Raw genomic sequence first — 17,234 nt, 5'->3', positions numbered from 1 at the left:
CTCCATGATTTTTCCAGGGACTGAGATGAGGCTGACTGGCCTGTAGTTCCCAGGATCCTCCTTCTTCCCTTTTTTAAAGATGGGCACTACATTAGCCTTTTTCCAATCTTCCGGGACTTCCCCCGATCGCCATGAGTTTTCAAAGATAATAGCCAATGGCTGTGCAATCACATCCGTCAATTCCTTTAGCACTCTCGGATGCAGCTCATCTGGCCCCATGGACTTGTGCATGTCCACTTTTTCTAAATAGTCCCAAACCACTTCTTTCTTCACAGAGGGCTTGCCAACTCCTCCGAATGCTGTGCTGCCCAGTGCAGTCATCTGGGAGCTGACCTTGTTCGTGAAGACAGAGGCAAAAAAAGCATTGAGTACATTAGCTTTTTCCACATCCTCTGTCACTAGGTTGCCTCTCTCATTTAGTAATGGGCCCACAGTTTCCTTGGCTTTCTTCTTATTGCCAAAATACCTGAAGAAACCCTCCTTGTTACTCTTAACTTCGCTCGCTAGCTGCAACTCCAGGTGTGATTTGGCCTTCCTGATTTCACTTCTGCATGCCTGAGCAATATTTATATACTCATCCGTGGTCATTTGTCCAATCTTCCACTTCTTGTAAGCCTCTTTTTTGTGTTTAAAATCAGCAAGGATTTCTCTGTTAAGCCAAGCTGGTCGCCTACCATATTTACTATTCTTTCTACACATCGGGATGGTTTGTCTCTGTAACCTCAATAAGGATTCTTTAAAATACAGCCAGCTCTCCTGGACTCCTTTCCCCCTCATATTATTCTCCCAGGGGATCTTTCCCATCAGTTCCCTGAGGGAGTCAAAGTCTGCTTTTCTGAAGTTCAGAGTCCGTATTTTGCTGCTTTCCTTTCCTCCTTGTGTCAGGATCGTGAACTCGACCATCTCATGGTCACTGCCTCCCAGGTTCCCATCCACTTTTGCTTCCCCTACTAATTCTTCCCGGTTTGTGAGCAGCAGGTCAAGAAGAGCTCTGCCCCTCGTCGGTTCCTCCAGCACTTGCACCAGGAAATTGTCCCCTACAGTTTCCAAAAACTTCCTGGATTGTCTGTGCACCGCTGTATTGCTCTCCCAGCTGATATCAGGATGATTGAAGTCGCCCATGAGAACCAGGGCGTGCCATCTTGTAGCTTCTGCGAGTTGCCGGAAGAAAGCCTCATCCACCTCATCCCCCTGGTCTGGTGGTCTACAGGAGACTCCCACCACGACATCACTCTTGTTGCTCAGGCTTCTAAACTTAATCCAGAGACTCTCAGGTTTTTCTACAGTTTCATACTTGAGCTCTGGGCAGTCATACTGCTCCCTTACATACAGTGCAACTCCCCCACCTTTTCTGGCCTCCCTGTCCTTCCTGAACAGTTTATATCCATCCATGACAGCACTCCAGTCATGCGAGTTATCCCACCAAGTCTCCGTTATTCCAATCACATCATAATTCCCTGACTTTGCCAGGATCTCCAGTTCTCCCTGCTTGTGTCCCAGGCTTTGTGCATTTGTATATAGGCACTTGAGATAACCCGCTGATCGCTCCTTGTTCTCCGTATGAGGCAGGAGCCCTCCCCTCTCACACGCTCCAGCTCGTGCTTCCTCCCGGTATCCCGCTTCCCCACTTACCTCAGGGCTTTGGTCTCCTTTCCCTGGTGAACCTAGTTTAAAGCCCTCCTCACTAGGTTAGCCAGCCTGCTCACGAAGATGCTCTTCCCTCTCTTCGTTAAGTGGAGCCCGTCTCTGCCTAGCATTCCTCCTTCTTGGAACACCATCCCATGATTGAAGAATCCAAAGCCTTCTCTCCGACACCACCTGTGTAGCCATTCCTTGACTTCCACGATTTGACGGTCTCTACCCAGGCCTTTTCCTTCCACGGGGAGGATGGACGAGAACACCACTTGCACCTCAAACTCCTTTATCCTTCTTCCCAGAGCCACGTAGTCTGCAGTGATCCGCTCAAGGTAATTCTTGGCAGTATCATTGGTGCCCACGTGGAAAAGCAGGAAGGGGTAGCGGTCCGAGGGCTTGATGAGTCTCGGCAGTCTCTCCGTCACATCGCGACTCTTAGCCCCCGGCAAGCAGCAGACTTCTCTGTTTTCCCGGTCAGGGCGGCAGATAGATGACTCAGTCCTCCTGAGGAGAGAGTCCCCGACCACCACCACCCACCTCCTTCTCTTGGGAGTGATGGTCGTGGAACCCCCAACCTTAGGACAGTGCATCTCATGCCTTTCAACTGGCGGAGTCTCCTTCTGCTCCCTTCCCCCAGACGTAACATCTGGGCCACTCCCCGCAATGGTACCTGTGGAGAGAACATGAAAATGGTTACTTACCTGTGTCGGCTTTGCTGGTACATGGACTTTCCCCCTTCTTCTTCTGGAGGTCACATGTTGCCAGATTTCTTCACAGTCCTCCTCTCCCTGCTGCGCAGCCTGCTCTGAATCTTCAGAACCTTGTGCCCATAGAAGCATATCCTGACGTCTGTCCAGGAAATCTTCAGTGTCTCTTATGCAACGCAGGGTCGATACCTGTTGCTCCAGACCTTGAACCTTCTCTTCCAATAGGGAGACCAGCTTGCACTTTGTACAGACAAAGTCGCTTCTGTCCTCTGGAAGAAAGACAAACATGGCACATCCAGTGCAGGTCACAACAGTTGAACACTCCCCATCCATATTACCTTCCTACTATGAGCTTCCTCCGGAGATGCAGTAATTCCTCAGAGAAGTCGTTAGGGTGTAAGCCTCAGTGGGCTCACTCCAGGTGAACTCCCAGGCAAACTCCTGCTGTTTGCTGCTCTGCTGTTCCCCGCTGCTCAGCTGGTTCTATAAGCACCGAGCCTAAAGCTCTTCCAAGCCTTCTTAGCGCAGCGGGCAGCGCATCAGTCTCATAATCTGAAGGTCCTGAGTTCAAGCCTCAGAGAAGGCAACTCTTCTTGCTCCCTGCTTTAGATTTTCTAACGGAAATCAGAGAAAAAAAGACTAGAGCTGAGTGGTTTCTAGACACCCTCCCATCCATCTAACACACACACAAAGACTTTTCTAACGGTACGTGTACAGTACGAAATTAGTTCAAAATTATTCGATTCGAAATTTCGGGAGCTATTTTAGACATTCAGTCTTCGGTGTCCCCACTAAAGCGCGTGAATTCGGCAGAGTGCGTCCACAGTCCCGAGGCTAGCATCGAACGTCGGAGCGGGTGCACCGTGGGTCGCTATCCCACAGTTCCTGCAGTTCCCGCCGCCCACTGGAATTCTGGGTTACGCTCCCAGTGCACGATGGGGCAAAAACATTCTTGCGGGTGTTTCTGGTGCGTGTCATCAGGAAGCTCTGGTAGACAATCGTTGCACGCCTTTTTGGCATGCAGACGCCGTACTGCTTTCAGCAGACGGTGCACCGCTTGCTCTCCTGCAACTATGAATCCGCCTCTCATTTCCTCTCCCCTTCCGATGTAATCTCTACTATCTGCTCTTTCTCTTCCTCATCGAACTCTTCTGCCTCCAACTCTGCTCTCCCGCTGGTGCCACGCTTCCGAGCTTCTCCGGGTTGTCTGTCCTGGGCTCCCGCCTCCGTGAAAGCCACAGAAGACCACCATTTCCCGCCTTTCTTCGGCTACCACGAACCAAACAGCACCTCTTCCCCTGCCACAGTTTTGACCATTGTAAATACCTCGCACATTATCCAGCAGTATGTGCAGTCCCTGCAAAACGGGGCGAGGAAACGACGACGGTGCGATTACTATACTGATGAGGACATGGACAAAGATGGCACGGCGTGTGGCAATTGGGAGATCATGGTGGTGCTGGGCCAGGTTCATGCCGTGGCACGCCGATTCTGGGCCCAGGAAACAAGCACAGACTGCTGGGGCCTCATCGCGTTGCAGGTGTGGGATGATTCCCAGTGGCTGAGAAACTTTTGTATGCATAAGGGCCACTTTCATGGAGCTTTGCGACTTGCTGTCCCCTGCCCTGAAGCGCAAAGACACCAAAATGAGAGCCACCCTCACAGTTGGGAAGGGAGTGGCCATAGCCCTGCGGAAGCTTGCAACGCCCGACAGCTACCGGTCAGTTGGGAATCAGTTTGGAGTGGGGAAATCTACTGTGGGGGCTGCTGTGATCTAAGTAGCCAACACAATCATTGACCAGCTGCTATCAAGGGTCGTGACTTTGGGAAATGTGCGGACCATTGTGGATGGCTTTAATGCGCTGGGGTTCCCTGACTGCGGCGGGGTGATAGACATAACGCATATCCCTCTCTTGGCCCCGGAACAGCGGGGCGGCCACTACATAAACCGCAAGGGGTACTCTTCCATGGTGCTGCAAGCCCTGGTGGATCACAAGGGACGTGGCGAAAGGGATGCACAAACAATCCAGTTGGGCCATTGCCCACAAGCTCACCCCAAGCAGCTTGGACTCCTGATGACTGTGATGCTGAGGTTCCTTAGACCCCTGTTCATATTTCAGACCCCAGCCGGTGCAGCATCCCTGCCCAACCACTCACCATCTGCCCCAGGAGAACCAGCTGGTGGGCTGCATCCACAGGCAGGTAGTTTATGCCACTCCCCTCAGAGCAGCAGCCACAGCTGTGCAGCTAATCCCCACATCTGGTTGCCGGGGATCCAGCTGGATTGTTTGTGCATCCCTTTCAAGACTTGCCCTCAACAACCTGGCAGCCCCTAGCTTTCTCATTGCTCTGTGGTTGTTTGCTCTGTGAAAGGGGCCTCTAGGAATTGGTATTTCCAGAGGCATTAAAGAATCATAAAGGAGAAGGAAAAGTTAATGCCTTAGAAAAGTCTGTGTGTCTGTGTTAGATGGATGGGAGGGTGTCGAGAGCAGAGTGGTTTCTAGTCTTTTTTCTCGGATTTCCAGTGGTAATCAAGGTCAGCCATTGCCAGCAGTTGACAAGAACATGTGAGAACAGTGGGGGCGGGAAATAAACATGGGGAAATAGTTTTACTTTGTGTAATGACCCATCCACTCCCAGTCTTTATTCAAGCCCAAGTTAACTGTATCCAGTTTGCAAATTAATTCCAATGATCACTACAAAAGGTTATCCCCACCCCACCCGGCTCTCCTCCTAGTAATAGCTCACCTTACCTGATCACTCTCGTTACAGTGTGTAGGGTAACCCCCATTGTTTCATGTTCTCTGTGTATAGGAGTCTCCCCACTGTATTTTCCACTGCATGCATCTGATGAAGTGAACTGTTGCTCATGAAAGCTTATGCTCCAATAAATTTGTTAGTCTCTAAGGTGCCACAAGTCCTCCTGTTCTTACTCATGGTGTTGTATCCCCATAGTGTGGCCGTTTGGTGTCAGTCCTTTTAAATAAACAATGAGTTTTTTTCATAGAAACCATATTTTCCTCAAACAGACACAGGAGTAGATTAATCTACAAAGGGAAGGTGATTCCAAGGCAGTTCCGGAGGGAGAAGGGAACGTTTTCAGCATCACTAAATTATTGTGTTGTACCTCACACACACACAGAGTGACAATAAACTCAATTAACTGAGCTACCAACACACTGCACAGGAATGAAATAAACAACTTTATGTTCAAGGAGTTCGGTGCATTTAAATAATATTAAAAATATGTTTTGGGCAACGCATGGAAAATTCATTGTATTGTACAACGCACTTGATATAGTTAATACACCACATAATATTTAATGAAGTTAAGAACGATGTGCTTATAAATTAACATGTTGTGCCATTTACACACGCACAAGACCTAGAAAAAACTGAATTATTTGAGCTTCCAACATTTCTACTTTCTCACAGCATGTTAGACCCCCTGCTTTAAATGAAATATGTCTAAAGGCCAGATGTATGAAAGAATTGTCTCGTTCTCTATTTCTTAGCTTTTATCTCAAAAGGTAATAGCCTCATAATCTCCCCCAAACACCCTGGGACCTCTGCAAATTATTAAAATGCCCCTGTTCTCAGCAAGGCCACGACAGTGACCCACAGCTAGAGTGTCTAGGCCAAGCGTTCTGAAGGAGGCAAGTCAAAGATTTTCTCTTTGCTTCCCTTGGCAAGGTCTGAGTGGGAAAACAAAATCCCCCACATGGAAAGTTTTCTGCTGAGAAACCAATACTAGTCTGTTTGGGGACTTTGATTTGAATGGATTATTATTATTCTCTTCTGATCTCTGAATTATTTCAGTTCAGTCTTTGTCCTCCAGATGTGTTGCAAGGTGTTGAATTGCGGGGGAGAGAGGCCAAGTCATGACGTCTCTTCCCCTCTTTCATAGTTTCTTCCAACTTCTTAGGAAGTTCCTCTGCTATGATGTGAGTCAAGCAGTGTCCATTGTCTCCGGGCTGTCTCGGAGGAGTCCGCATTGTACACGGTTCCTGGGAGAGTCCTTGGGAGCGTGGATACCTTCACTGAGCCAGCAGCGAGTCTGGCTCCTCCAGCGTCACACCGGAAAGGCTGGCGGTGGCCATTTCCCAGCCTCATCACATATTTCAGTGACGCACCCAGAGCAAAACTCCACCACTTCCCAGACAAGCCTAGCACACACCATCCACTCAGCCACTAGCCTTCAACAGATCACGACTTTTACAATGATAGCTCACCAGGCCGACTCTGTACAAATCGTACCTTGATTCTATGAGAGTGGTGACTATGGGGCTTCCAGGGTGCTGCTTTGAGCACAGCCTGCCACCCCTGGGCTGACACTGCAATGGAGACGTCCCCGTAGAGTCCCTCTCTCCCGGGATAAAGATGGCAGCAGGGCTGGCCTGGGTCACCTGATGTGGGCTTCTGGAGCTCAAGCTGTGGGGCTGAAAAGTGGGGTGCAGATACTGGTGTTCCTGCTGAAGCCTGGGTTTGGAAACCCTCACCCCTCATGGGACCTCAGAGATTGAGCTCAAGCCCATCTGTCTCCACTGTCATTTTATAGCCCTGCAGCTGCAGCCCCAGAAGCCTGAGTCAGCTGCCCTGGGATCTGAGACAGGTGCCCTGGGTGTTTTAATCGCTGTGGAGACATAACGTTGGGATATGTCTACAGTGCAATGAATCACCCATGGCTGGCTGGTGTCACATTAATCAGGGTCATGTGGCTTGGGCTGAAAAGTTGCAGTGTACAAATACAAAGAAACAAGAGCAAAAACCGGTTGCCTTTACAGCTAGATAGCTATAGATACATGGCAAATAGCAACAAGAATCAGCATAGAGCTGGATCAAAAAAAATGAAAGATTAATCTTTGCTCTACAAATAACTACTGATAAATGGTAATATAAAAAAGGACCTGGAATTCCTTCATAATTTGACGGTTCTTGGAAGTTCCAGGCATATTGGCTAGAATTTTCGAGACACAGATTGTCAGAAAAACGTTAACACGCTGAGTGCTCCACCTGAAACAACAGCAAATAGTGTTGCCTAGATAGATAGATACATTGCAAAGAGCAACAAGAATCAATGTGGAGCTGAATCTGCAAAACGGAAAGATTAATCTTGCAATACAAATAATAATGTATTAATTAGTATTATTAATTATTATTATTATGTCATATAGGACCATGAATTCCTTCATACTTTTATCATCCTCAGGATGTTGCTGTGAATTCAGAGACATGATTGTTTTCTGGAGCAGCCATTGCAGTTTCAAAAGGAAATGCAGGCAGAAAACAAAGCAGGGAGGGTTGTGATGGGGGCGCATGAAAGGAGAGGAGGCTTGTTCCTCTTGAGTTTTCTTTCAGTTTCTCTTGTGATCGTGATGGAGGAAGCAGAAGCTTAATTTGAGTTTGTCCCCACTCCCCTTCTTCTGTCGTCGGAGTGTGTCTTCACCAGGAGTGCTTCCACCGAATGAAGAGGGGCAGTGTGGGGGGGCTGAGAAACGGGGCTCTTCACTCTGCGCAGCTGCCCACTGGGAGCCCAGCTGCCCCCTGGGCTCTTGACTCCCCACCTCCTCCCTGCAGTGGGAGCCGGCCACCTGGGCTTCTTGCCTGCCTGCTCCCAGCCAGGAGTGGGGGCGGGGGCCAAGGGCCCAGGCTTCTCGGCTCCCTGCGCTGGGAGCCAGGAGCTTTCGTGCAGCAGCCCCGCGAGGAGCCAGGCAGGTGCAGCCCCGCTGGGATCAGGGAGCGGAGGGCAGCCATGAAGGGAGCCAGCCGGAAGCCATGACATTGGCAAGACAGCCAGCAGCCCCTGTGAGTAAGGCAGTGTCTACACAGACACTGTGTTATCCTAACGACCCCAACGTAATCCCCGTGACTCTTGAGGAGCTGGAGTTACTATGTGGGTGTAGCAGGGCACTTACATGGATGGGACAAGGCTGTAGTGTGCACCGTGAGGTAATTAGGACAACGTAAAATGCTGTCGGCGGGCCTAACTGTGTAGTGTAGCCCAGGTTTTAATCTCCTGCTGATGGGTTATATGCTGGGTTTCTTGTTTCCTTTCCTTAGGAGTGCTTGTTCTCACACCTATCTCCTTGCTTTCCATTCCAGTTCAGGGAAGGAGAGAATAACCAAGTCTTCAGGTATGAAAAGGCAAAACATTTCTATATGACCCTTCGCAGTCAGTGAAACCTGTGGTGGGAAACGTGCCCTTGATTTTACTGCATTTTTGGTTTCTTGTCTTGTTGGTTGCTCCCGAGGAGCTGGCAGGGAAATGTCCATGGAGAAGTGGAGTGGATGTGAGGTTTCTTGCTTACGAGATTTGCCTGCGTTTTGGCCTCATTGTGAGAAGGGCAAATTGGATGAGACATTGCAGCTTTTCTGTGCCTGTCTGAGTTTGGAAAGTAAGTTCTTTGTTGTCCTGTTCTTCAAAGGAAACTGAGGGAGTGGATATACACTGGCAGCTGAGAAAGCCTTAGAAGGAGAAATCTGGGCACAATTGGTTTCTGTCGTAAATTGTAGTGTAGTGTGGTGGTTATCATGTTTGCTTGACACGCAAAATATCCCTGGTTTAAAACTAGGCAGAAACAGTGCCTTTTCCCCCGACTGATCACTTTTGGTCTTCCTCCATTCCAAGCGCTTTGCTGAAATACACCCGTATTTCCCACACATTTTGTTCGTTATTCTGTCCTTTTACGGTATTTTAGGGTTGTAATTTAATTGCCACACAATTTTGCTCACGAATTAAAGTTTAACACAACATTTGACAGCCTTTTCCCATGCCCTCTTTTCTGTCACTTACAGGAGTTTACTTATGGGAATATTCACTGATTTACTGCACCGAGCATTTCAAAGGAAAGGTCAGAATCATCTACCTTGGATTCACTTTCCTTACTTCTTTCTAATTCTTTCTCTCACATAGATGGGGAAATCTGTGTTGGAGCAATTTAGCTTACCACTCTCTCTTTCTAGACGGAAGCTGACACAATTTAAAACTTCCCAATTTGCAAATATCTATGTGAAAATATTTCTTAAACCAATGCAGAGATCCTGGGCAGGGCTAGGGGTAAGGCAGATTAATAATTGGCTGTTCTTTATTTTGGTGCTTGCTAATTGGCCATTTGGAATTTTAATACAGGATGGCATTACAGCCGAAAGATAATCTCAACATGTGGAGAAGAAACGGTTATACGGGATAATGAATAATTTCTTGGTGTCACACCAAAAGTGATGCATTCGAGTATGAAAGAAGAACTAATTAATATCTTATGAGCATTTGTTATTAGTTGTAGCCATGCAGGTCCCAGAAAAGCTTGTCTTTGTCCCCAACAGAAGCTGGCCCAGTCAAAGATATTATCTCACCCACCTGTGCGTTTGCTCGCCACACTACCTGAGAAAAGCGGGAAGAGACTCAAAGCAGAGAAAAGGGAACAAAGAAGTTGAATTCCTAGCTGAAAAATGGACCTCTTTGTCAGCTAGAGCCAATTTCAGATGATTCTGGGACCTCTTGTGGCTATTGCTGGTTTTGAAAAAAGCCAGGTATTATTTAGACAATATTGCTTCTAGTATATCCACTGAAGCAGATTTATGCTTCACGATTGCTGTGTATCCAAAGAGATTCATTCAATTCAGCACACAAGTGAATAGAGATAGGCAGCTGGAGTCAGCCAGTTCGACCCCTTCTCAAAGTCTTTGGTTTTTAAAAATGCCCCTTTTTGTGTTTATAAGGGACAGGGCACAAAATGGCCAGATAATAAGCTATTGGGGTGAAAGTTCTGAGGTTTTTTTACTTTGCAGTGAAGACTGAATGGAGAATTGTGTCGAGAAGTTTTTTTCCCTGACTGAGGGTGGAACCAAGGCAGCATCAACGAGACTCCTAACCAGTAGACCAAGGGTACTCAACAGGTGTACCACGGGCCAACTCTAGACAGCCAGAAATTTTTAATGGACCCTGAAATCTTTTTATTTACTTATTATTATGATTTTTTTAAACTTATTTTCTCTGCAGTCTGGACCTTGATTATATCTCGACCAAGGAATTTGGACCTTGACAAAAAATAGTTGACTACCCCTGCAGTAGACCATAATGGGGGGTAATGTAGGGTTTTTTGGTTCAGCTTCTCTATGCTTTCTAAGGTTACTTTCTCTCCAATTTAGGAAATGGTCCATTCCCCATTTCAGAGGGGACAAGAACAGAGAGTGAAGGAACCCCTGTGCTCATAACCTGAGCTCAAGCAAAAGCATTGAAACAAGCTCAAATTATGATTTAGGTTCCTCCATCAGACTCCCAAGAGCAACACAAAAGAGGAACAATCCTCCTCTGCTTTCATTTACCCCACCGCATCCCTCTCCGCTTCTTCTTCTGCCTACCTAGTGGCTTGTCCAGGGAAACCACACCGCTGATTATAATTTTGGCATAGAAAGCCAGGGAGGGGATTTGCTTCCACTTGACATGAGCAGATAGCATTCTGACTCAGTGTCTAGAATCAGGTTTCTCAGTTTCGGCTGCCTCCAGTTTGTTACCTCTGTGCAGGCAGGAAGCAGCCAAAGTGCTGACCCTCGCGTCACATTGGGTCTGGCTGGGATCATGATGTTTTGCAGAGCATCGGAAAGTCCATGTTTTATCTCTTTGTCCTTCTCGGTAAGCCGGACCCTTCCCCACAAATGGTTTCGTCTGACGCTGGAGGGATCGAAGTACCTGCAGCTTTCCTTCACTCATCTTTATTTTCCTGCATTTCTTGTGTCTTGTATTTCTGTGCCAGGGAGCTGGCAGGGAAATGCCCATGGGAAAGTGAAGTGAAAGTGAGCTTTCTTGGTTTGGAGCTTTCCTGTTGTCATAAATATAAAGGGAAGGGTAAACCTCTTTAAAATCCCTCCTGGCCAGAGGAAAACTCCTCTCACCTGGAAAGGGGTAAGAAGCTAAAGGTAACCTCGCTGCCACCTGACCAAAATGACCAATGAGGAGACAAGATACTTTCAAAAGCTGAGAGGAGGGAGAAAAACAAAGGGTCTGTGTCTCTCTGTGTGATGCTTTTGCCTGGGACAGAACAGGAATGGAGTCTTAGAACTTAGTAAGTAATCTAGCTAGGTAGGCGTTAGATTATGATTCCTCTAAATGGCTGACAAAATAGCTGTGCTGAATAGAATGAATATTCCTGTCTGTGTGTCTTTTTTGTAACTTAAGGTTTTGCTTAGAGGGATTCTCTATGTTTTGAATCTAATTACCCTGTAAGGTATCTACCATCCTGATTTTACAGAGGTGATTCCTTTACTTCTATTAAAAGTCTTCTTGTAAGAAAACTGAATGCTTTTTCATTGTTCTAAGATCCAAGGGTTTGGGTCTGTGGCCAGGAAGTGGGGTGCAAGGGTTGGGAGGATTTGGGGGGGAAAGACATGTCCAAACTACATTTCCCAGTAAACCCAGATAAAGTTTGGTGGCGGTTGTGGAAAATCAAGGGTAAAATAATTTTGTACCTTGGGGAAGTTTTAACCTAAGTTGGTAAAAGTAAGCTTAGGAGGTTTTCATGCAGGTCCCCACATCTGTACCCTAGAGCTCAGAGTGGGGAAGGAACTTGACATGGTGGCAGAGTGGTGGGATTATCCTGAAATCCTTTTGAGATCAATTTGAGATTTTTTGAACCAGAAAAACAGATTTTAAAACGGAAATATTTTTTTTTCCTTTGGGGCTGCTGGAAAGGAAGTCCAACTGAAAGCAGCTAATTTTTTCTCTGTTTTGGGGCCAGAGCAGAGACAAAAGGGAATTACCTTTGTGAATTGCAGGTTTTCTTTGCCTGGAGAAAGTAAACATGTGTCAAGCAAACATGATAACCACTACACTACAATCTACGACAGAAACCAATTGTGCCCAGATTTGGATTTCCCCTTCTAAGGCTTTCTCAGCTGCCAGTGTATATCCACTCCCTCAGTTTCCTTTGAAGAACAGGACAACAAAGAACTTACTTTCGAAACTCAGACAGGCATCAGAAAAGCTGCAATGTCTCATCCAATTTGCCCTTCTCACAATGAGGCCAAAACGCAGGCAAATCTCGTAAGCAAGAAACCTCACATCCACTCCACTTCTCCATGGACATTTCCCTGCCAGCTCCTCGGGAGCAACCAACAAGACAAGAAACCAAAAATGCAGTAAAATCAAGGGCACGTTTCCCACCACAGGTTTCACTGACTGCGAAGGGTCATATAGAAATGTTTTGCCTTTTCATACCTGAAGACTTGGTTATTCTCTCCTTCCCTGAACTGGAATGGAAAGCAAGGAGATAGGTGTGAGAACAAGCACTCCTAAGGAAAGGAAACAAGAAACCCAGCATATAACCCATCAGCAGGAGATTAAAACCTGGGCTACACTACACAGTTAGGCCCGCCGACAGCATTTTACGTTGTCCTAATTACCTCACGGTGCACACTGCAGCCTTGTCCCATCCATGTAAGTGCCCTGCTACACCCACATAGTAACTCCAGCTCCTCAAGAGGCACGGGGATTAGGTTGGGGTCGTTAGGACAACACAGTGTCTGTGTAGACACTGCCTTACTCACAGGGGCTGCTGGCTGTCTTGCCAATGTCATGGCTTCCGGCTGGCTCCCTTCATGGCTGCCCTCCGCTCCCTGATCCCAGCGGGGCTGCACCTGCCTGGCTCCTCGCGGGGCTGCTGCACGAAAGCTCCCGGCTCCCAGCGCAGGGAGCCGAGAAGCCTGGGCCCTTGGCCCCCGCCCCCACTCCTGGCTGGGAGCAGGCAGGCAAGAAGCCCAGGTGGCCGGCTCCCACTCCAGGGAGGAGGTGGGGAGTCAAGAGCCCAGGGGGCAGCTGGGCTCCCAGTGGGCAGCTGCGCGGAGTGAAGAACCCCGTTTCTCAGCCCCCCCACACTGCCCCTCTTCATTCGGTGGAAGCACTCCTGGTGAAGACACACACCGCCGACAGAAGGAGGGGAGTGGGGAGAAACTCAAATTAAGCTTCCACTTCCTCCATCAGGATCACGAGAGCAACGGAAAGAAAACTCAAGAGGAACAAGCCTCTTCCCCTTTCATGCACCCCATCACAACCCTCCCTGCTTTGTTTTCTGCCTGAATTTCCTTTTGAAACTGCAACGGCTGCTCCAGAAAACTATCATGTCTCTGAATTCACAGCAACATCCTGAGGATGATAAAAGTATGAAGGAATTCATGGTCCTTTGTGACATAATAAAATAAAATAATAATAAATAATTAATAATAATTAATACATTATTATTTGTATTGCAAGATTAATCTTTCTGTTTTGCAGATTCAGCTCTACATTGATTCTTGTTGCTCTTTGCAATGTATCTATCTATCTAGGCAACACTATTTGCTGTTGTTTCAGGTGGAGCACTCAGCGTGTTATGTTTTTCTGACAATCTGTGTCTCGAAAATTCTAGCCAATATGCCTGGAAGTTCCAAGAACCATCAAATTACGAAGGAATTTGAGGTCCTTTTTTATATTACCATTTATCAGTAGTTATTATTTGTAGAGCAAAGATTAATCTTTCCTTTTTTTAGATCCAGCTCTACGCTGATTCTTGTTGCTATTTGCCATGTATCTATAGCTATCTAGCTATAAAGGCAACCGGTTTTTGCTCTTGTTTCTTTGTATTTGTACACTGCAACTTTACAGCCCAAGCCGCATGATCCTGAATAATGTGACACTGGCCAGCCGTGGGTGATTCATTGCACTGTAGACGTATCCTAACGTTATGTCTGCACAGCGATTAAAACACCCACCTTCCCCCGTTTGCCACGAGTTTTCAAAGATAATGGCCAATGGCTCTGCGATCACAGCCGCCAGTTCCTTTAGCACTCTCGGATGCAACTCGTCCGACCCCATGGACTTGTGCACGTCCAGCTTTTCTAAATAGTCCCTAACCACCTCTTTCTCCACAGAGGGCTGGTCACCTCCTCCCCACACTGTGCTGCCCAGGGCAGTAGTCTGGGAGCTGACCTTGTTTGTGAAGACAGAGGCAAAAAAAGCATTGTGTACATTAGCTTTTTCCACATCCTCTGTCACTAGGTTGCCTCCCTCATTTAGTAAGGATTTTCATTCTCAGACACGGTGCACAAAGCAGGACTCAACCCTCGGCGTAAACTGAGTGAGCCGCCCACAGATTCTGGCAGCCCCAATGAGCCACTTGGTGTGAGAGCTCGGACCTGCCCCTGTCCCAGAGGGAGGGGGTCATCTGCGAGGGGACTGGAACACTGGCCTATCAGCTCTTAACACCCAAACTTTCAGTCACTCTATTATCAGTGCCTCTGAGTGTAATTTAAACAACAAGAATGGCTACACTGGGCTAGACCAAAGGTCCATCTAACTCTGTTATTTGTCTTCTGATAGGAGCCAGTATCAGGTGCCTTAAAAGCCACTACGGGGAGTTGAACCCAGGATCTCCTGTTTAGAAGACAGGTGCCTTAAACCAGCTAATCCATGGTGCTTTCCTCTGGCTAATGTATGGTGTCTGCCCACACCTGACTTCCTGCCAACCCTCACTAGGCCCTGACAAGCGTTTCTTGTGTTTCGATTCTGTAAAGCAGAGAAGCGGGTGAAGTTTTACTCCCAAGGTGTGTGTGTGATTCTTTGGACAGGTCTATCCTACAAAATTAAGTCAGTAACAACATTACTTTGGGGTGTTAAAAATTTTACCTTCCCTGAGCAATGCAGTTATATCAGCCTAATCCCGGTGTAGCTAGCACTGGGTTAACAGGAGGACTTCTTCCCACCCCACTCTGCCTCTTCGGCTGAGGCCTGCTGGTCCACCTTTCACTCGCTCCTCTCTCCCCGAGGCCTCCTTGCCGGCTGCTCATTCCTCTCCGCCCCCTACCCCAAGGTCTGCCCGCCACCCACACCTCTCTGACCCCTCCCCTGAGACCCACCATGGCCACCGCTCCCCTCTCAGCCCCACCCATGAGACCCACCCAGCCTGCCACCCGTGCCTCTCCGTCCTGCCCTGCCCACCACTTGCACCTCTGTGCCCCTCCCCTGAGGCCCACCCTGCCCACCTCTTTCTTCATGCTGCTGCTGTTATTCCATGACACATTAAAGATGGAATGAAAAGCTGAGTTTCCTCCAGGGTGAGGAAAGGAAGGAGACACCAACCTCCTGGCAAAGCTCTGTGCCCCACAGAAAACCTGCCCCCTGCTATTACAGTCACTGATGTACTGGGGATATGACGGGAAAGGGACTGTCTGAATTATCGAGGCAGGAATTTTACAACAATCTACAGCAACATCACTGGCCACAAACACACTCTCCTCATGCTCCAGCCAGAAGGGAAACGAGCAGGAATTCTTGTTCAGCCCTGGGCACACTTACACAACAGCACAGCAGTGAGTGTGTTGTGGACGCTGGTCTGAGGAAACAATTGGAAACGATCACTCAGTGAGAACAGAACTAGAGTGTCATGAGAGCGCTCTATAAAGCAAGTAGTTGTGGCTGAGTGGTTAAGGTGGTGGACTCGAAATCCCTTGGGGGGGGCGGTCTCCCTGTGCAGGTTTGAACCCTGCCAACTACGGAGGAAGTTGTGGCTCTTTAGTTTCAGTGCCTGAGCATCCTTGGCCCCAGTGGGAGCCAGGCTACGTCTACACGACAGAGTTATGCTGCTTTAGTTAAAGCGTTTTAATTAAGCCGCTGTTGCATGTCCACACTAGGCTGCTTGTGTCACCGGAGCGCATCCAGGCTAGCAGCTCTTGGATCGCCACAGAGAGCAGTGCATTGTGGGACGCTATCCCACTGTGCAACTGGCCGCAGGGTGCTTTGGGAAGGGTTTGCAATGCTTCGTGGGCAGCCACACGAGGCAGGTTTCTCTATCCCATTGTTCCATGGGCATCCGACTTGATTGCCAGCTGCTTTTCAGCTGCCGTGGGTGTGGTGGGCAGAGAGTGTGTGTGTGTTGGGGACAGACAGTGTGTGTGTTCGGGGAGCGTGTGTGTTGTGGAAGAGTGAGTGTGTTGGCACGCTGTCCCTAAGTTCAGACAGCTGCTGAAAGCAACCAGTCCTGAGTCAGGGGGAGCGGGACACCCCAGTCCTGAGTGAGGGGGAGGGGGGACACCTCAGTCAGAGGGAGCGGGACAGCCCAGTCCTGAGTCAGGGGGAGGGGGGACACCCCAGTCCTGAGTCAGGGGGAGCGGGACAGCCCAGTCCTGAGTCAGGGGGAGCGGGACAGCCCCGACATCAGCCCCCACTTCCCGCACTGGCTCAGCACAGCCCAGCAATCTCTGTCACATACACACACTCACACACACTGCTGCCTGCCTGGCTGTGTGTCAGGGTGCAGGACAAGGGGGGTTTAGAGGGCCATGGGCCCAGCACTTTTTAGCAGCCCTAAGAACGGATGACGGAGGGGGGAACCAGGTGGAGCCTTGGGGGAAGAGGCGTTCTGTGGGTGTGGCCTCGGAGGGAGGGGTGGCATCAGGGAGATGGGGCGGTGTGAGATTGGGGCCTCAGGGAGAAGGGGCGGAGTGAGTGAGGGCTGGGGGGAAATGGGTGTCATGGGGGCATCCCAGTTCGGACGCCGGTGGCCCCCCCACTGTAAGGAAGATTCCACCACCCCTGCTCTGGGTCCTAGGTGTGGTGAATTTGTCAGGTCTGAGACAGGAGTTGCTTGTGAATGACAGTGACCCCTTTGCCAATTGGCACCAATAAGCTTTTGTCACACATTGTGATGGGGCAAGGCAAGACGGCTATCGTTTAGTAGTGAGGAACCTAAACAAATCCTTGGTACTATGGTAACCAAATGGCAGTTGTTTCAGGTTAATCAAGACACCTGGGGCCAATTAAGATCCTTCTAGAAAGCAGTGGAGATAGCTAGGTTGATTGGAATACCTGAAGCCCATCAAGGCCTGGCTGGAACTAGTGAAAAGCCTCCCAGTTCGTCAGTGAGG

General features: G+C 48.7%; 1 non-coding gene across 1 annotated transcript; it reads left to right on the top strand.

Moving 5' to 3' along the window:
- Positions 1-2,855: 2,855 nt before the first annotated feature.
- On the top strand, positions 2,856-2,928 carry TRNAM-CAU (transfer RNA methionine (anticodon CAU)). Its single transcript has one exon. It is a non-coding gene; the product is annotated as a tRNA-Met (tRNA).
- Positions 2,929-17,234: the final 14,306 nt, after the last annotated feature.

This window comes from Caretta caretta, chromosome 28, assembly GCF_965140235.1.
Source record: "Caretta caretta isolate rCarCar2 chromosome 28, rCarCar1.hap1, whole genome shotgun sequence".
Taxonomy (NCBI): domain Eukaryota; kingdom Metazoa; phylum Chordata; order Testudines; family Cheloniidae; genus Caretta; species Caretta caretta.
Note: the sequence above shows the minus strand (reverse complement) of the source record. Positions and strands in the feature narration are given on the sequence as shown.